At 46.0% G+C, this 21,037-nt stretch overlaps 1 protein-coding gene and 1 non-coding gene across 2 annotated transcripts in view; both read left to right on the top strand.

Moving 5' to 3' along the window:
* Positions 1 to 21,037, top strand: part of LOC144670280 (histone H2B 1.1-like) — a 495,251-nt gene that overhangs the window by 335,295 nt on the left and 138,919 nt on the right. The window lies entirely within an intron of this gene.
* On the top strand, positions 12,990 to 13,061 carry trnam-cau (transfer RNA methionine (anticodon CAU)). The gene has a single exon. It is a non-coding gene; the product is annotated as a tRNA-Met (tRNA).

Below are 21,037 nucleotides of genomic sequence, written 5' to 3'. Positions count from 1 at the left end.
TGTCAGGGACTCAAAGAGGGGTTTCACGGTTCTCCAACCTTTGTAATCCCTCTTGAGCTCCTCAATGTTCTCTGGGGTCAGCAGTTGCACATTTAGCTTCCATGCCCCCCTGCCCACCCTCAGGTCTTCCTCCAAGTGGCAGTCCGCCAGTAGGAGGCAGTGGTCAGAGAAGAACACCGGCTTGACCTCGGTGGATCTGACTGTGAATGCGCGGGACACAAACAGGAAGTCTATCCTGGAACGAATGGACCCGTCTGGCCGCGACCAGGTGTATCTACGCTGCGCTCCGTCTGCAGGGTTGCTGAAGACGTCGTGCAGCTTGGCATCCTTAACTGTTTCCATCAGGGATCTGGACGTAGCGTCCAATCTGCTTCCGGCCCTGCCGGATCGTCCAGCCGCATCGATGATGCAGTTGAAGTCCCCGCCCAGAATGACCGGCCTGGAGGTCGCCAGCAGCAGTGGGAGCTGCTGAAAAACCTCCAGCCGCTCAGCCCCTTGTGCCGGGCCGTACACGTTAATTAACCGGAGTGGAGCGTTCTTGTACATTACGTCTGCTACCAGGAGTCGCCCGCCCACCACCTCCTTGACCTCGGAGACGGTGAAGTTGCCTCCCCGCAGCAGAATACCCAGGCCGGAGGAACGAGAGTCGTTTCCGCCCGACCAGATCGATGGCCCGTGGGACCACCATCGTGACCATTGCCTGTAGGAGCTGAGGTGCGGTATCGCACACTCCTGCAGAAACAACAGGTCAGCTTTGACCTTGGCTAGGTAGTCCAAGGTCGCAACACATCGCGTAGTAGATTTAATGCTACGCACATTTATGGATACAATCTTTAAACCCATATTAAAGCATTTATTCTCCTACCAAACCCACTGTCTCTGAGAGTCCCAGACCTTTAGTCTGCTCCTTCATACCCGTAGTGAGCTCAAATTCCTTCACTTTGGATGGGCTGAGGTAGATCTCCTTGGCCGTGTTCTGCTCCAGTGGCATCTGGAGGTTCACGTAGTGAGCGGATTTTGAGATGACCTTTGCTGGAGAAGCTTCTCCAAAACTCACCCCCTCTGGGGGGTTGCTGTTCCCGGCTTCCTGGAGCTGGGGTGCGATGATTGCCTCACTGCTCCCAGATTCCAGGGGCTGTGGTGCACTGGCCTCCTCAGGTTGCAGGCAAAGTTGGGGTGCGTTGGTCTCCTTGTTGTCTCCAATTTTCTGGAGCTCGGGTGTCTCGTCCTCCAACGCCCTGGAGCTTTGCCGCCTCTTCTGTCGGTGCCGCTCTGGCACTTCCTCATCCGAAGAGCTGCTGCCCTTGTCATCCGTGTCGGATGGGAGACGCCTCTTGCCGCTTCTCTGGGAAACGCCTTTGCTTCTTCTTCGCTCCCTCTTACTTTTCTTGTTCTTCACCGTCCGCCACTCCCCCTGCTGCTTTTCCACTGCTGCCTCCTCCTCCATTGATTCGCTGTCCTGAGGACTGGAAGGTTCAGGGGGTGGTGCTGTTGATTGGCTCTCTGTTGCCTCAATCTCTTTCTCCACCTTGTCTCTCTCTGTGTCCTCCTTTGTCCCGTTGAGCTCCCTGGGGGCCTTGGTGGTTGGAGTGACACGGAACATTTCTTCTGCTTCCCCGTGGTCGGCTTTGGCTGCCTGTGCGTAAGTACGGCAGCGTTTGGGGCAGGTCCTGTAGAGGTGACTTGCCTCGCCACACAGGTTGCAGCACTTGGCCTGTTTGCAGTCTTTTGTCTGGTGCCCTTCCTGTTTGCAGATCTTGCAGAGGGAGGCGCTGCAGTTGGCCGCCACATGACCAGCCTTGCCGCATGAGCGGCAATGCTTGGGTTGCCCAGCGTAGACCAGGTAGCCACGGTTTCCCCCGATTGCGAAACTGGAAGGAGGGTGGAAAATGGCTCCCTTACCATCGGTCTTTAGCGTGACCTTAAACAGGCGTTTGCCTGTCCAGATCCCCAAGTCGTCTCGAATCTCAGTGCCGCTCCCCACCTTATCGAAGTACCTGGTGAGGAAGGTGACCACGTCGGCGACAGGGACGAAGGGGTTGTACACATGCACCATCACCTCACGTTCCCGTTGCAACGGCAGAGAAAAGTGCGGCTCCGCCGTCAGGATCTTCATCTCCGGCAGGTCTCTCTTCTCCTCGAACACCCTCAGGAGCCGGACGCAGTCTGCCACTTGCTTGAACGTGACGTCGAAATAACCACCTTTGCGGGAGTCGTGCAGGGTGAAGATCTCCGTAGCTTGGAAGCCGCACGCCTTCAACAGGATCCTCCTGGTGAAGAAGCCCCGATCCATAGGTGATCCTCCTTCGTCGCTGTGGTTCACCGTGACTCGGACGGTGATAGGTAACCCACGGTATGAATTCGGATTGCGATTGGTTTTCGCCCTTCCATCCCGACCTTGCCATGGCAGGACCATGGTGTTGCCCCTGCAACACTACACTTGATCTTAGCCAAGAGGCCGAGAAGTCTGAACGGAATGTTTCACTCCTGGGAAAGCGGTGACCCGGGATTGATTCCCTCCCGGGACAGTTAGAAAGCGACAGGAGAATGAACCACATTTAAACAAAATGATAAAACCCGCGCCTGCGATTGGCGATGACACGAGCTGAATAAAACCAAATAAAGAGAAGGGATTTGAAATCTCAGACCAAAGACGACATTTACTTTAATCCGCTTCTTTCCCGCAGTGAAATTGGCGGGCTTTTTAAAATGGACATTTTTCTGGTTCTGACGGTTATTTGCAAATCCCGCCCTTTTCTGCTTCCATTTATCTGATTGGTGAAGAATATAGGCAAATAAGTGGATTGAACAGAGACCAATGAGACGAGTTTTCAGTTTATAAGAACAGTAAACGCTGGAGAAATTGTTCATTTTTTTGCCGAATTGTTTGTGAGGTTGTGGAAATGTCTGGAAGAGGAAAGACCGGCGGTAAAGTTCGCTCCAAGGCCAAGTCTCGCTCCTCCCGGGCTGGACTGCAGTTCCCGGTGGGCCGTGTTCACAGGCTCCTGAGAAAGGGCAACTATGCTGAGCGTGTGGGTGCCGGAGCCCCGGTCTATCTGGCTGCTGTGCTCGAGTATCTGACGGCTGAAATCCTCGAGCTGGCTGGTAACGCGGCCCGGGACAACAAGAAGACCCGCATCATCCCCAGACACCTGCAGCTGGCCGTCCGCAACGACGAGGAGCTCAACAAGCTGCTGGGAGGGGTGACCATCGCTCAGGGCGGGGTGCTACCTAACATCCAGGCCGTGCTTCTGCCCAAGAAAACCAGCGCCGCTGCGGGCTCGAAGACCAAGTGAAGCGGCCATTCTTTAATCTAATAACCCAAAGGCTCTTTTCAGAGCCACTCACAGAGTCTGTGAAAGGGTGAACTATTGTCTGTCCGCGGCCGGACCAAATTTGTAAGTGATTCTGGACCAATAATGGCGAAGGAAGAACTCGCACAACGTTTGAGAAGTATTTAGTTGAGCCCTCGAAACGACATAACTAAAAGTACTACGGGCTAAGTGCTGGAGAATAGAATTAGAATAGATAGGTGCTTGATGATCGGCACGGTTACGATGGGCCTGTTTCTGTGCTGTATAACGCTATGACCTCTCTAGTGCAACAACATCCTTCCTATACGGGCAGATGAGATTTTCCCAGGCTGCTGTGGAAGGCAAGGGAGGAGATTGCAGGCACCCTGTTATTAATTTTCAAATCTTTGACCACAGGAGAGGTGAAAGGACTGGAGGACAGCTAATGGTTTCCATTATTCAAAAAGGGGGCTAGGGATAAACCAAAGAACTATAGGCCAGTCAGTCTTAACATCAGTGGTAGGGAAACTTATGAAAAAGATTCTGAGGGACACAATTAATTTCCACTTGGAGAGGCAAGGATTAATCAAGGATAGTCAGTCCGGCACGGACAAGAGCGGCCTGTTTATTTGCTGTATAACTGACTAAAAACAACCATCAAAAATATCTGCGCACTGGAGGGTTACTCTCGGACAATCGCTTCATGTTCATAGTGTAACCTTATAATAACAATGAGTATTGACTTACAAACCGTACCTCACCCTGTGCCGCAATTCGTTGGAAAAAAATCCTTGGCCTAAAATATTCGCAGACATAACCTGAGCTGCAATTGATAACTGCATCATCTGTATTCTCTCAATTCTACAACCGCTATGTCGACAAGACAAATAAACCGGTGCAAGGGAGAATAAATTTTATCTTCGAGTTGTTTAAGTGCTGGAGTGTTTAACAGGAGATCGCAGCTCTTTCATTTGTCGATTTAGTGGCTCTTAAAAGAGCCTTTGTTGTACTTGGTGCTGAAGCCGGGTTTTAGGCGCGTTCCCCGCGGATGCGGCGGGCCAGCTGGATGTCTTTGGGCATGATGGTGACTCGCTTGGCGTGGATGGCGCACAGGTTGGTGTCCTCAAAGAGCCCCACCAGGTAAGCCTCGCTGGCTTCCTGCAGGGCCATGACGGCCGAGCTCTGGAAGCGCAGGTCTGTCTTGAAGTCCTGAGCGATCTCTCGCACCAGGCGCTGGAAGGGCAGTTTGCGGATGAGCAGCTCGGTGGATTTCTGGTAGCGGCGGATCTCCCTCAGAGCCACAGTGCCGGGTCTGTAGCGATGAGGCTTTTTCACTCCGCCCGTGGCTGGAGCGCTCTTCCGGGCCGCTTTGGTAGCCAGCTGTTTGCGGGGAGCTTTCCCTCCGGTCGATTTGCGCGCTGTCTGCTTGGTCCTGGCCATTTCCTGAACAGATTCACAACAGGCTGAGATACAAGAACTATTAATGCAGTCCGCTCTACAATCCGCCTTTTTAAACTCTGTGAGGAACCGCCCCGAACAATAATTGGCTGCAGCCATACGCCCAGGCAGTTTTATCCAAAATCTAACCAATGAATTAATCCCTGGCAACTCAGGTCCCCATTGGTCGAGTTGTTTTTAATTGGCCATTTCAAAAATTCCGCCAATTGTTTGCAGCCGATTCCCGTCTCGAGAATATGCTTCGTTCTTCCCTTTTTTGTAAATTAAAATACAATTTTTCACTCTCACTCGCTATTTCCTAACCCCAATGAAATTCCAGTTCATGTGATCTGTCCCGGCAATTTTTAAACCAGGTATCATCCTGGTGAATCTGCTCATTTTTAGACAGAAACACCAGTCTGTTGTTTGAACTGTGTAAAGTCAGTGCTGAATTTCCGAGGCAAAAATTGAAGGACTGTCCATTGCTCCCTACAGCACAACTAACCCTCGAAATCGCCGCTCACTTCGAGGAATGGAATGGGAAATAAAATAGAAACGGTGCTGGGGGCATCAGACCCCTTCCCATTGCCCTCATTCTGGGCTGTTCATGCCGATAAAGAGCGGCTCGAATTTCCGTTATTCCCAGTCTAAGTCTACAGGAACATACGTGCGAATATTTGGATTAGGAGCAGGAGGAGGCCACTCAGCCCATCAAGCCTGCCTCGCCTGATCCTGATATGATTGTAACCTCAAATCCACTGACGGATTGAACGGCTGGTGTCAGAGGAACCGCCAGATCCTGTCATTACTACCTGACTAATTATTCATTTAAAACAAAACCTATCGAAAATATGAGGCAGTGGAGAGGCCTTTCAGTGTCAGTGCAGAATGGGCCATCCGGGTAAATAAACCATTAAAAAGATTCTCAGTACATTCCCGTCCAGAACAAATCAGGCACTAACATTCCAGATCAAAGCGCATCCCAGCTCCCGTTCCCAGGTTTCTGCTCTCTCTGTGAGGCGGTGGGTGGCTCTTAAAAGAGCCTTTGTTGTTGTGTTTGGTAGAGAGAGTCGAGTTGTTCAGCCGCCGAATCCATAGAGAGTGCGGCCCTGGCGTTTCAGAGCGTACACCACATCCATGGCAGTGACCGTCTTGCGCTTGGCGTGTTCAGTGTAGGTGACCGCATCCCTGATCACATTCTCCAGGAAAACCTTCAGCACCCCGCGAGTCTCCTCATAGATCAAACCCGAGATCCGCTTGACACCGCCACGGCGAGCCAGGCGGCGGATTGCTGGTTTGGTGATGCCCTGGATATTATCACGAAGCACTTTGCGGTGCCGCTTTGCTCCGCCTTTCCCCAGTCCTTTGCCTCCTTTCCCTCTGCCAGACATGATGATTCTTCACTCAGATCGCTGCTGAATATGAGAGATGAGCTGTTTCGGTTCCTCCTTTATAGAGCCCGCCCCGACCTGACTGAGAAAGGAGCATAGAGTGAGAGGCGGGACGGGGAGGAGACTAAATGACAGACAGAACAGAGGAATGTCTATGATAATCCAGCTCCACCCCCTGCCTGTCGAAACGACATTTTATTTAATTGTCGACAATGGAAGTTAACACAGCGCTCGGCACAAAACTTATCGATTGGAGCTTCATGTTCAACGGTTCTAGAAACCCGCAGCTTTTAATTGCAGACCTTTACAAATAAAATTCTGTAATATTCCAGCCCAAGTACAAACACTATACCCCGTCAAATCCGCCTGTTTCCACTTCACTCCCAGCTTCTGTTCTATCCCCACACACCTCCCCTCCAGACGGGTTGAGCAGTTTACCGACACCTCACTCAAGCTGAATTAGACAAACTCATGTGTTGGGCTTTGAGTTGTAACGCGGGGTTACTCCGCCCGGGTAACTGTCTTACACACTCTCACCTTGAATCTGTGAAAAGGGAACGTGCAGAAACTGACAGAGCAGCTGAACAAATCCCCAGTTACAATGGTGCACGGACCCCGCTGTTTTATTGCAGATTGGGGGAGGGGCTGGGTATAGTGCATGTCAGTGAGATACCGGGAATTTTCAATTTAATATAAATCACTTCAGTGTGAAACCTGCTCCCAGCGCCGGGACAGGGACATTTGATTCGGGGATCAGCTCTTTCCTGAGAGACGTGGGCGGCTCTGAGAAGAGCCTTTGTGTTCAGAGGTTTACAATTTGCTCGGCTGGTTTCATTTCTTTCCTGGCGCTGCTTTCTTAGCCTTTGCTGCTTTCACTTTGGGCTTGGCCTTCGACGATTTATCCACTTTTTTTAAAACCTTTCCGCCCGTCACCTTCTTGGCGGGAGATTTTTTCTTCAGCGCTGCTTTCTTCACCGCCTTTTTTGGAGTTGCCGCCTTCTTGCTGCTTGTTTTCTTGACTGTTGCTTTCTTCGCTGGGGATTTCTTGGCTGTTACTTTCTTGGCTGGAGATTTCTTAGCTGCTGGTTTTTTTGTTTTCACCTTCTTGGCCGCTGGTTTCTTCACTAAAGATTTCTTGGCTGTTGGTTTCTTCTCCTTCTTTCCCACTTTCCCCTGGGATTCCTTCTTAGGGATTTTGAAGGAGCCGGAGGCGCCCTGTCCCTTTACCTGCACCAGGGAGCCGCTCTCCACCTTCCTCCTGATACTTAGCCTGATCTGGGAGCCGAGCTTCCCCACATCGACACTGCTGCCAGACAAAGCTTTCTTTATCGCGGCCAGGGACATCCCCTTGCGATCGCTGCAACCCGCCACAATCTGGAGGATCTGTTCGCCTAACTTGGGACCGGCTGCCTTCGATCGGGAAGCCGCCTTCTTCTTCTTGGGAGGTTTGACTTGAGCGGCAGCGGCTAGAGGAGCCGTTTCGGCGGCTGCAGTATCAGTCATATCCGAAACTGTGTGGAAAATCTCTCTGACAGTCAGAACTGGATCAGAAATGAAACCAGTGGTTGCGGCTCAGAGCAACTTAAAGACAGAGAGCGGACGGGGCAGAGACAACCTGCTGTCAGCTCCCGGCTCCTCCAGCCTCTCTGTGTTTCTCTCTCCTCATAAACTCCCCAATTCCACTTCAAATTGGACATTTCAGATTCCCACACTCGCTTCCTTCTGTTAACAAAATCCGAATCTTTGTTGTCGAGAAAGTTCCATCCGAATTAAAGGCAGAAATTTCGATTTAAACCCGTTTCTTTGCTGCTTTGATCGCGCCCTCTCAGCCGAGCGCTGACTTCTTCGCTGTGTTTCCACTGAAATCTTGAAATTAACGAAAACTTTGCCTTAAATTCTCTCTTCAGGGCTGAGCAGGGGAGCATCGCGATCCAATTACAGGGAAATCTTGTGATTTTACACAAGAAGGACTCGGAAATTTGTCGCTGAGGCCGAACACACAAACACAGAGACATTAGTCTAACCCGCCCGCCCCTTTAACACACTCTCGCAGATACAATGTTCACATCTGCACATTGACAGGACAAACTGTGGCTCAGATTTACAGCTCCCAGGACAGGCTTTCCTCTCCTCTCGGCCTGTGCTGTGGATTCACGGGGATTAGTTGTAGTTTCCCAGCTCAGTAACTGTTCAACCCTCTGAGACCGGAGCTGCTCACAGTGTCTGTTCCCCAGATTCAGGAGGCTGCAGCCAATCACAGCTGTGCCTGGGTTAACCCGTAACTGGTTTAAATTATGGTCTTGTTCAGAAGCAGATTTATTTTTTGATCATTTGAAGACACAGATTGTGTGCACTCAGCCACTAAACAACACTATCCCGCCTTCATGTGGAGTTCAAAAGAGAGGGGGTGGAGGGATTGATAGAGACAGAGTGAGTGAGGGCGGTGAGACACAGACAATGCATCAGTTGCAGAAATCCTTGTAAGCTCTGGTTTTACACAGAAAGATTCTCGTGGAGAGGCAGAAGCTGCAGTCTCAGATTGCAATGATATTGTAACAGAGACATATTATTAATCCCACACTCAGGAAAAATGCTGTATTTTAACAGAAGAGAGGCAGTATAAACTATAAGGTCCAGTTCTAAAAATTGTGCAAAGGTCAGAGGGACCTTTAGATCTTTGTAGGTGACACGAGATTTTGAGGGAGTAGTTTGGAAAGCAGATGGAATCATTGGTTTCATCAACAGAGGTACTGAGCATACAAGCAGGAACGTTATGTTTAACATCTATAAAGCTCTGGTTAGGCAGCAACTAGAATATTGTGTCCATTTCTGGTCACCACACTTTTGGAAGAATGTGAGAGTCGTTGAGACGGTGCAAAGGAGATTTACTAGAATAGCTCCAGGCATGAGGGGTTATAGCTGCAAAGTTTGTTTGCGGAATCCAGAGCTGCTCTCCTTGAAGCAGCCGAGATTGAGGGGAGGTCTGAGAGAGGTGTACAAGATTGTTTAGATCAGGTAGACAAAGGAAGGCAGTTCCCATTAGCTGAGAGTAGAAGGATTAGGAGACACAGATTTAAAATTTAAGACAAGATGTGCAGGGGGGAAGTCTGGAAGAACATTGTTACTTTCTGGGTTATCACCTGGATCTTGATTCCGATGGGCATCGTGGAAACGGAGATGGTGAATGATTTCAAATGGAAATTGGGTGGGCGCCTGTGGGAAAAAAAGTTGCAGGCATAGAGCAGGAGAATGGGACTGACTGGATTATTCTACAGGCAGGCAGTATGGACTGGATGGGCCGAATGTCTTCCTTCTGAGCAGCAATGTCTCCATGACTCTATGACTGTATGTCTCTTTGACAGTCTCAGTGAGTGAGAAACAGTGGCCCATGTTTAAACCTCAGTTCCCTGTTGTACACCCTGCAGCTCAGGGCTGTTAGGTTTCACTCTCAGTGAGTGAGTGTTTCACTCAGATTGAATTAATCTGGAGAGTTCCTGTCTGATATTAACTCCTGCCCGGTCCCAGCAAACACCCCGACTCCCGGGTTCCTCCAGTGTTTCTGTAGGATTGCTTTGTGAAGACAGGTCCCTGAACATCAAACAAGCTGAACAGAAAAATCCCAGGTTGTGTCTCTTAATGGGGCGAGTCCCAGTTTTCACCGTCCCCTTTCCCATGAGCTCCAGATCATTTGCTGATCTCGGATAAAAGTGAATTGGAAAACGTTTCACTGCAAAATGGTTTCATGGAATGTTATAGAATTCTGCGCATGCGTCATTCCGACCCACCAGAGCTCAATGGGTGGGAGCAGAAGAGCGCATGCACGCGGCTCTCCCCCAGCTTTATCTGGGACAGGATGAGCCACCAATGGAATGACTCCGGTCCTGGGGGAATGGAACAAACAGCAGCCTCCTGGGAGGAGGGAGACAGAATGGCAAGAAGCTGTTATTGAAAATCACTGCTGCTTTCTCTCCGCAAAGCAACAGTGAATATTCCTGGTTGAGTTCACACTCCCCTGGTTTGTTGATATTGGACAGTGAAGAGTGGGAACAGAGCCGGACAGTCAGGATGTGGGGAGTCAGACAAAGAGCAGCTATTGTAGGCACAAGGTGTGAAAACAGGCACGTTTTAAACAGTGGCTGTTTGGTTTCGGTGACAGTTTTATTAGTGGAGATGGCGTCGTAGCAGGAATCTAGAGTTCCAGGTTAATGAACATAAGAACAGAAGGAATAAAGAGCAGGAATAGGCCACTCGGCCCATCGAATTTGCTCCACCATTCAGTAAGGTCATGGTTGATCTGATTGTAACCTCAACTCCACGTTCCTGCCTCCCCTCGGTAACCTCTCACCCATTTGCTTTCAAGAGTCTACCCATGCTTTAAAAGTATTCAGAGACTCCGCTTCCACCCTCTTTTGAGGAAGAGAGTTCCAAAGACTCAAGAACCTCAGCAAGAATAAAAAGTCTCCTCATCTCTGTCTTAAATGGACGACCCGTTATTTTTAAACTGTGACCGTGAGTTCTAGATTCTCCTCCAAGAGGAAACATCCTGTCCACATTTGCCGTGTCAAGACACATCAGGACCCCCTTAAGATAATGTTATGGAGGCGAGGGATCAAATCCCACCACCGCTGCCGGTGACATATAATTTTTAAAAATCTTGAAAGTCACATTGATAAAAACCCATCTGGCTCACGCACTCTCCTCCTCCGTTTGAACGAATAGACATTCCTGAGACTTGGGCTCACTGCCGGAATAACTTAGTGCAAACAAAAACAGAAAATGCTGGAAAAACTCAGGAGGTCTAACAGCATCTGTGGAGAGAAAGACAGAGTTTACCTTTCATGTCTGTATGACTCTTAAACGTTAACTCTGTCTTTCTCTCCATAGATGCGGTTAGACCTGCTGAGTTTTTTCAGCATTTTCTATTTTTCTTTCAGATTTCCAGCATCTGCACTATTTTGCTCTTATCTTACTGTGTTGTTGGTGCTTGTGGAACTGGTGTCTCTGCTCTCTGTGAGTGATACTGTACTTACTGTGTGAGAAGGAGCTGGCTGCACTTCTCCTTTTGTCACCGAATCACTACTTTGATTCTGCTGCTTTCAAATATTTGCCTGTCGGAAGAAAAAGGTATTTATAATAATCCAAAGAGAGAGGAGGTAGCAAATACAAAATAGACCAACGCATTTGTTTCAATTAATAGTCATTGCAAAAAAACAGAAAATTAAAAGCAGCGACACAAGCAGGGTCTGGTCTGAAGGGCAATTCGGGATAGGCAACAGATTCTGGCCTTGTCAGCGACTCCTACATCCCGTGAACAAATAAAAATACAAGTAGATCCTGAGAGTGGGAAGTAGTAATTTGACCTGTGCAGAACTCCCTGCTCTGTCACTCAGTCCCATTCATGGAGCAGTGGATTGTTTATGGATGGCAGGAAATTGTTGTAAAATAATCCAAATCCTTGGTCTGCAGTAGCCGGGTGCTGCAGGACAGTCGTGGAATCAGACACTGACTCTGTTCAGAGTGGAAGAGAGAGAGAGAGAGTGGAAGCAAATCATCCTCTATCCCGAAGGTCTGAATAATAATAAGAATAATGGAGACATTCAGATACAGAATTAACCCCACTTCCCCTGGCAGTAATGGGGTCCGATAGACACAGAATGATTCCAACATTGACATTCAGTAACACTGCCTGAAACAGAATTAATCTCACCCTCACATATAGTACCAGGCATTGACCCATAAGAAGAAATCCTACTCTCACAAACTGTTCCAGAGACAGAGATGCAGAATGAATCCTACACTCACAAACACTATCTGTGATGGACATATACAGAACAAATCTTGCTCACGTCTACTAACAGAGTTCTCAGGATGTATCGCACAATCACATTCACTCCTAGAAGGTAACAGATACAGTCAAGAATTGATGACTTTTTTCCAGTTGTGGCTTAACCAGATTTTAACACAAGAAGAGGGAACATCTGAACACGACATGGAACACGTTAATATAACAGGGAACATCGAGGACCCAGGAAGAAAATATTTTCCCAACAGAAAACATCTTCACTGAGCAACAGAGAACATATTTACAGTATAGGAGCATCTTGAGACAACAGAGAACATGTTTACACAGCTGGCAACACGTCTGCACGACAGGGAGGCACGATACACAACAGTGAAGATCTCTCAACAGCAGAGTGCACAGTTACACAACAGGGAGCACACTTTACGCAACAGGGGCACAGTCACACAACGGAGAACACAGTTAAAAAACAGAGGACACAGTTACACAGTAGAGGGCGGAGTTACATAACAGAGAGCACAGCTCCACAACAGAGGGCACAGTTAAACAACAGAGGGCACAGTAACACAGCAGAGAGCACAGTTGCACAACAGAGAACACAGTCTCGCCAACAAAGAGCAAAGTTATTCAACAGAGAGCACAGTTATACAACAGGGTGCACATACACAAAACAGAATGCACAGTTACAAAAAAAGGGCACAGGTCCACAACAGAGATCACCGTTACACAACAGGGTGCACAGAGACACAACAGGGTGCACAGTTACACAGCAGGACTCATTATTACAAACCGGGGACATCTCTGACAAACGGAATGGTTTGGACAAATGATCAGTTTCTCCACCTCAGTGTCTTGCTAATTTGCTCGGCATCGTTCTCTGTCATCTTGTGTATCCTGGCAGCCTCTTGCTGCCTTTTTTTCTGTGTTTTTTTTGTCTTTTTCTGGTGTTGCAAAGTGGAATTGTGCAGCCAAGGTGATCCTCCCAACACATCGCTCAAAAGCACAAAGCAAGTGACTATTTATCTCCCTAATACACAAAGTAACATTCATCCACAGCTGCCAATGTGTAGCAGAGTGGCGCAGCGGAAGCGTGCTGGGCCCATAACCCAGAGGTCGATGGATCGAAACCATCCTCTGCTATTTATATTCCCACAAATTTATCTAATTTTTCTTTACAGTTTGCAGGTCTTAACATTGGAATCTCGCTTCCTGTAAACACTTCAGTTTGCAACAAATATCCCAAATTGTTTTTATTTACACGAGGACACGAGCTGCAATTGCTGCAAACACACACCAGCCGAGACCAGCCCATTTCTCGCAACGAGCTGGCACAGTCTGAATATTCTTCTCTCGTTCACTATCACTCCATCATTACCTGAATAAGAAATTTCTAAGATGGAAAAATATCGTGAAGTTGATATTTATTAGGTGCAGTATGTCCGATCTAAATGACACCCTGCAGTAATTCATCATTTTAATTTGGACAACAGCTTCCTTCACTGCGACATGTACCATCGAGGACGAGAGAATCATCATAGTGAAGACAGCATCATGTCAAAGGCAGTTAATCAATATTAGGGCAGATATCACAGTTCCTGCTTAATTACTGGTTTAAAACGTGGAATTCAGTTCCAAATTCACCATGAAGTTTCCTTCCTTGGGCCTTGCGTCAGACACCTATTATACTGAAATCACCTTTGAGTGCCTCTGATTGTTTCCTTTAGCCGTTTAGTAGCTGTTCACATTTTAATCTGTTCAGCTTCCTGCTCATTCTGCCCTTACCGACCTTACTTAAGGTGAAAATTGTTACATTTCTGTGACCATTCCCTGCCTCTGACATATTGTGGTCACTCGTTGCCAGATGCTCATTTACTTTCAGAATATTAACTCTCTCTCGTTAGTTATTAATAAATCTAATATAATTTTTTTCTCTTGTGGTTTCCAAATCTGGGTGGATGGCAGGAGAGGTTAAAAGACAAAAGAGTTGATGGTGCAAGGTTAAGGTACATGTTCAAGTAACAAAACCAAAGATGTGTCTAAAGGAGGTGTGAATGATGGGATGATGAACAGCTGCCATCCAAAAGCATAAACAAGATAAAAATGTGAATATCCAATGGAAAAGATACATAATGGGGATTGAGTTTACATTCTCAACTTGTTGGACTCAATGTTGAGACTGGAAGGTTTTAACGTGCTCAATTTAAAGATGAGACACGGTTCCTCAAGTTTACACTGAGATTCATTAGAACACTGCAGGATACCAAGGACAGAAACGTCAGTGTAAGAACAAGATGTAAAATTAAAATCACAGGAGATCGTAAACTCAGTGTCGTATTTGCTGACCGAGCAGATGTTCATCAAAGCAATCACTGAAACTGTCTAACATCGATCAGACCACCATTGTGAACAGTGAATACGGGGTGCCAAATTGAAGAAAGTACACATAAATCACTGTTTCAGCTGGAATGAGTGTTTTGGTAAGGACAGGTAATATTCCATACCAACACTGCTAATTTACCTTCCTTTTTTCTCAACTGGTTATCTCTCCTATCTGTGATTGACAGGGCCCTCAAGCATTTCTGTTCCATTTCGCGAGCTCTGCTCTCACCAATTTGCTCTCTCCCAGAACGCTTTTAGGCTTCCTTTGTCCTCACCCTCCTCCCCAACATCTTCCACATTGAATGGATCATCCCTTGTCATTTCTTTGTCAGGCAGCGAGTTGTTGTGGTCTTGAATGCTCTGCCGAAAATGGTGGTGCATGCCGATTAAAAATAAACTTTCAAGAGTAAACACAGGAGGGACAATGTTTTAAGGCTATTGTAAAGGAGAATGGGAGTGGGGCTGATTTTCTTTAAAAGAGCTTGCACAGAAACTATTAACACAAAAGCTTCCTCCCGCGTTAGAGTTTATAATGAAATGGCCGATAACGCTTCCCAGAATGCTCTGGGAGATATTAAACGGCCTATCTCTCCCAGAAGGACCGCAGTGCGCAGGCGCAAACATGTCTGTCACCGGAAATCCTGTCTACGCCGAGCATGAGCCGTTCAGCTCGAGCGTGGTTGAGCGGAGCGTCACCAACACCGAGTCTCAGCGGCTCTCAGAGCCCGAATTAGAGCCGCCGGGTCCCCTGTTCTTCCTGATATATATTGTTGACCTACTCCTTGGTGTATGGGGCACCATTTCAAAATTTGCGGATGACATGAAACTTGGAGGTATTGTGAACTGAGAGGAGGATAGTGTTAAACTTCAAAAGGACAGAAGCATATTGGTGAAATGGGCCGATAAGTTCGACCTCAGAATGACCCGGGGCCGGCCCTGGGGAGCATGCGCACTCTCAATGCCGGGGAAGTCAGTGCATTTGATAGAGCCGTTTCTGGGATGCAGGGAATTGTGGGAACTGCAGTCACCATGGGCAGATGTTAGTAAGTGTTTTATTGCAGGTTGATTGTCAGTGACCCGAAATGTGAACTCCTTTTCTTTCTCCACAGATGCTGCCTGATGTGCTGTGTATTTCTAGCATTTTCTCTCTTTATTTCAGGTTGCCACTATCCACATGATGTTTTCAGTGAATTATTGCAGGTGTTGCTCACAAAACCAAGGTCAGAAACACAAACTGACAAATGAAGAATGCTTTTGAATCAGAATGGATGTTGGACATGGAAGCCGTTCCTCGCTTACTTTGAAGGTATGTTCTTGTTGGCTGATTTAGAACTGGAGAGTAGAGAGAGAAGGTGATGGGTTTAACCGCGAGCACTTTTGAGAACAGTAGGGCCCAAGCATTTCTGACATAAGGTCATTAACTGTTTCCTGTACAGTAACAGAGATGGACAGGGAATTGATTTCACATTCACATGTAACAGCAGAGAGTCACCGACAGTGTTAATTCCACCCACACTCATATATTGTAAGAGATATTGACGGAGAGTTAATTCATCTTATCATAGAATGATTACAGCACAGAAGGAGGCCATTCTGCCCATTATGTCTATGCTGGTCTTCTGAAGGAGCAAATCACCTCATGCCACTTCACCGCCTTTTCTACATAGCCCTGCACATTTTTCCTTTTTGGATAATAATCCAATTCTCTGTTGAATTCCTTGATTGAACCGGCCTCTACTACATTCTCAGCCACTTATCTGATCCACATACTGCATGACAAGATTTTTCCTCATGCTGCCATTGCTTATTTTGCCAATTAGCTTAAATCTGCGTCCATTGGTCCTCTACTTTTCCATCAATGGGAATTGAAGTCTCCCTGTCTGCTCTGCCACACTCGTAACAACAAAGAATGACAGAAAACTAATTCCACATACATACAGTAATGCATATCAAACTCACTTACAGTGATAGACTCTAACAGAGAGTTAATTTCACACTCAGATCCAGTAACAGACATTGACAGGAAGGCAATTCCACAATCACACACAGCACCCAAGACTGTTAGAAATTAATTTCACACTCACTCTCAGTAACTGAGACTGGCAGAGATTGAATACCACACTCACAGCATAATTGAGGCTGACAGGTACAGAATTAATTCCGCATTCACGTACAGCAACAGAGGTTGACATGTAAGGTACGAATTCCACACCCACAGACAGTACCAGAGACAAAATGATAGAGATTCAATTCTTCACTCACATGACAGAGACTCAGAGTTAATATCGTACTTATATACAGTAACATAGATTGACAGATGATGAGTGTGGAATTTACTTTTTTGAAGTAGCAGAGCCTGAAAAGGAGTTATTTCTATGGCCTGATACAGTAACCGAGACTGACAGATACAGAATCAATTCTATGTTCTGATACAGTGACAGAAACTGACAGAGTTAATTCTATATTCACCTACAATAACAGATTATCATCCAAAGAGTGAATTTCACACTCATGTACAGTAACTGACATGATTGGGTAGAAAGCTAAATCCGCACTTGCACACATGACAGAGATTGAAAGTTAAGGTTAACAATATAGGAAGTATCTGAATGCATTGGAGAGAGTGCAGAAGAGGTTTATGAGAATGGTTCCAGGGATGAGACACCTCAGTTATGAGGAAAGATTGGAGAAGCTTGGACTGCATTCCTTGGAGAGGAGAAGGCTAAGAGGAGACTTGATAAAAGCTTTCAAAGTCATGAGGTTTGTGGACAATGTAGATATAGAGATACTGTTCTCGCTTGTAAATGGATCGAGAACCAGAGGGCATGGTTTTAAAGTGTTTTACAAAAGAAGCAGCGAGCCATTAGGTTTTGGAATGCACTGCCTGGAAGTGTGGTGGAGGCAGGTTCAACTGAGTCATTCAAGAGGGCATTGGATGATTATTTGAGTAGAAACAATGGGCAGGGTTATGGCGCAAAGGCAGGAGATTGGCACTAAGTTAAAATGCTCAGAGAGCTGGTGCAGGCACGATGGGTCAAATGGCCTCCTTCTATAGCGTAACAATTCTGTGATTCTGTGAATTCACACTCACAATAACAGAGACTGACTGATAGAGAGTTAATTCCACACACTCAGTAACAGAGGCTAACAGATTGTTTGTTTATTCCTCAATCATACACATTAACACAGACAGACTAATATGACTAATTTCTCTCAGTCTCTGTTGTTGTAAGTTAATCCCACACTGAAATATTAATGGAAATTGGCAGGTTCTTAACTGTACTCCCAGATGTCATAACAAAGACTGGAAAAGAGAATTCCACACTCGCAGTAACTGAGACTGACCGATAGAGAGGTAATTCCACATTCACATACAGTAACAGAGACTGACGTGTTAATTCCATATTCTCAGACAGCTAGAGACTGACAAAGATTGAATTCCACACTCATATACACTATCATAGGCTGTTCGAGAGTTAGTTCCACTCTCATAACCGTAAAAGAGACTGACAAAGATTTAAATTACACATTCACATTCAGTGAGTGATGGACAGAGAATCAATTCCACCCTCACACGCAGATCAGACTGAATTAATTCCACACTGAAATACAGTAAAAGAGACTGACAGACAGAGGGTTAATTCCACACTGACAAATTAAAAATATAAGAAAGAGAAACAGGAGGCCATTCAGCCCATCAGGCCAGCTTTACCATTCCAGAAGACCATAGCTGATCTGATTGTGGCCTCAAACCCATTTTCCCACCTGCCCTATAACCCTTGACTCTCCTGTAGATGAAAAATTCTGTCTAACTCGGCATGAATATATGTAATGACCCAGCCTCCACTGCTCTCTGAGGTGGAGAATTACAAAGATTAAGGACGTTCTGAGAGAAGAAATTCCTTCTCATCTTTGTCTTAAAAGGGAGATGTTTATTTTTAAACTGTGGCCCCTGGTTCTAGTTTCTCCACAAATGGAAACACTCCTCTCAACATCTACCCTGTCAAACCCCCTCAGAATCTTATTTGTTTCAATGAGATCACCTCTCATTCTTCGAAACTCCTATGTGGTTCAGCCCAACCTGCTTAAACATTCCTCATAAGACAATTCCTTCATCTCTGGAATCAGTTTAGTCAAACTTCTCTGCCCCCTATGCAATTATATCCCCCTTTAAATAAAGAGACTACAACATAACACAGTACTCTCGGTGTAGTCTTGCCAATGCTGTGTAGCTGTAGCAAGACTTCCCCACTTTGATACTCCACACCACCCTTGGAATAAAGGCCAACATTCCATTTCCCTTCCTAATTACTCGCTCCAGCTGCACATTAACTTCTTGTGATTCATGTACAAGAGAATCTTGATCCCTCTGTACTGCAACATTCTGCAGTCTCTCTCCACAGTATTGAAGGAGGCCATTCAGCCTATCAAGTCTGCACTGGCTCTCTGAAAGAGCATTTTGCCTCGTCCCATTCTCCTCCCTTTTCCCCATAACCTTGCACGATCTTTCCTTTAAGGTAGCAATTCAATTCCCTTTTGAATATCTCAAGCAAACCTGCCTCCACCACCCTTTGAGGAAGTTTGTTCCAGACTCCAACCACACTCTGGGTGAAAAAAGTTTGCATTTTAAGTTAAGCATCATGAGTCTATCTCACATCACATTTACTCCTTTTGCCAATTATTTTGAGTCTGTGCCTTCTGGTTCTTAATGTTCTATTGAGTGAGAACAATTTCTCATTATTTGATCTGTCCATACCCCTCAGGATCTTGAATACATCTATTAAGTCTCCTTTTAGCCTTCTTTTCTTCAGGGAAAACAGTCCCGACCTCTCCAATCTATCCTCGTAGCTACAGTTCTTTATCTTGGAATCATTCTCGTGAATCTCCTCTGTACTCTCTCCAATGCCTTCACATCCTTCTTTAAGTATGCCACCCAGAACTGGACCCAGTACTCCAAATGAAGCCTAAAAAGCGACCTATACAACTTCAACATGACCTCCTTACTCTTCACAGTGATGGAATCTTGTACTCAGTGCCCCTGTTAATAAAGCCTAACATTCTTTATGCTTTATTACCTGCTCCCTCAACATGCTCCACCATCTTCAATGACCTATGTACATATACAATTTGGTCCCTCTGTTCCTGCACCTTCTTTAGAGGCTCTACCTTTATTTAATACAGACTCACTATATTTTTATAACTGAAATTAATCACCTGACACTTCTCTGCATTGAACTTCAGCTGCCACTTGCCTGCCTAATCCAGCAACATGTCTATGTCCTTTTGAAGTTCAAGACTATCCCATTCACAGTTTACAATGTTTCCAATCTTCCGATCATCTGCAAATTTTGAGATTTCTTACCTCCCTGCACACCACAGTCTAGGCCATTAATATATATATCATTTGAATAATGTTTTGTTTTTCTATTCTTCCCATCAAATTTCCCCACATTGTATTCCATCTGCCAAATGTTTGCCCACTGATTTAACCTTTCTATATCCTCTTGCAGACACTTTGTGTCCCCCTCACAACCTGCTTTCCCACCTATCTCTGTATTGTCTGAAAATGTGGTGATGCTCTCTCCATTCATCTGAGTGATTAATATAGATTGTAAATAGCTGAGAACCCAGCACTGATCCCTGTGACACTCTACTGGTTACAGTTTGCTAACTTGAAAGTGTACCCACTTCCATAGGATAACAGAGATTGACGGACGGAGAGTTAATGACACTCACATTATTATAGATTGATAGAGAGCGAACTCCACACTCAGCCAGTAACAGAGACTCACAGTGTGTTAATGCCACACTAAAGTAAAGTATTGGAGACTAAAGGATAGAGAATTAATTCACACTCACATAAAGTAACAGAGACTGTCAAAGAGAGAGTTAATTCTATATTCAATTACTCTCAACGAATGAAAGAAATGCTGCACTCACATACAGTTAATTCTGTTAATACAGTTAACTGCTGACAGTTAATTCCACTCTCACATGCAATAACAGAGATGAACAGAGAATTAATGCCCCACTTACATACAGTAATGTAGAATACCAGATACAGAATTAATTCTGCCCTCTCACACTAACGAAGATGGACAGAGAGGTAATTCCACACTGAAACACAGGAACAAATACTGACAGATGAGAGTTCATTGTGCACTCACACACAGTAACGGTGATGAGGGAGAGTTAATTCCACATTGACATACAGCAATAGAGGCTGACAGATACTGAATTAATTCCACACTCATACAGACTAATGTTTAATGATAGGTAGAAAGTTATCATAATTCTGCCCTGAAACCTAGCAACAGAGACTGACGGATAGAGAGTTAATTGTGCAGATTGACTGATATTGGGGATTAGTTAATTCCACATTCACATACTGTAACAGAGATGGACAGAGAGAGAGTTAATTCCACACTCTCATACAATAGCAGTGACCTGGTTCACACTTGAAGAATTCATCTGACATGCATCATATGGCCTCTTCATTATTTCATCATATTTTCTATCTTCCTCATTATCCAAGGAGCCCTGGCTTTGGTTCCCCTCCCTTTCCCCCTATTGGAAAGTACCTAGTCTGTACCTGAAACATCTCCTCCTGAAAGATCACCCATTGCTCTGTTACAGTTTTTCCTGTCAGTCTCTAGTTCCATTTCACCCTGGCTAAATCCCCTCTCCCCCCATTGAAGTTCGCTCCCTTCCAATCACTCTTACCCAAGGGTCCACCC

The sequence above is a fragment of the Cetorhinus maximus genome, chromosome 31 (genome assembly GCF_964194155.1).
Source record: "Cetorhinus maximus chromosome 31, sCetMax3.hap1.1, whole genome shotgun sequence".
In the NCBI taxonomy this organism is placed as follows: Eukaryota; Metazoa; Chordata; class Chondrichthyes; order Lamniformes; family Cetorhinidae; genus Cetorhinus; species Cetorhinus maximus.
This window is presented reverse-complemented; position numbering and strand designations above follow the sequence as displayed.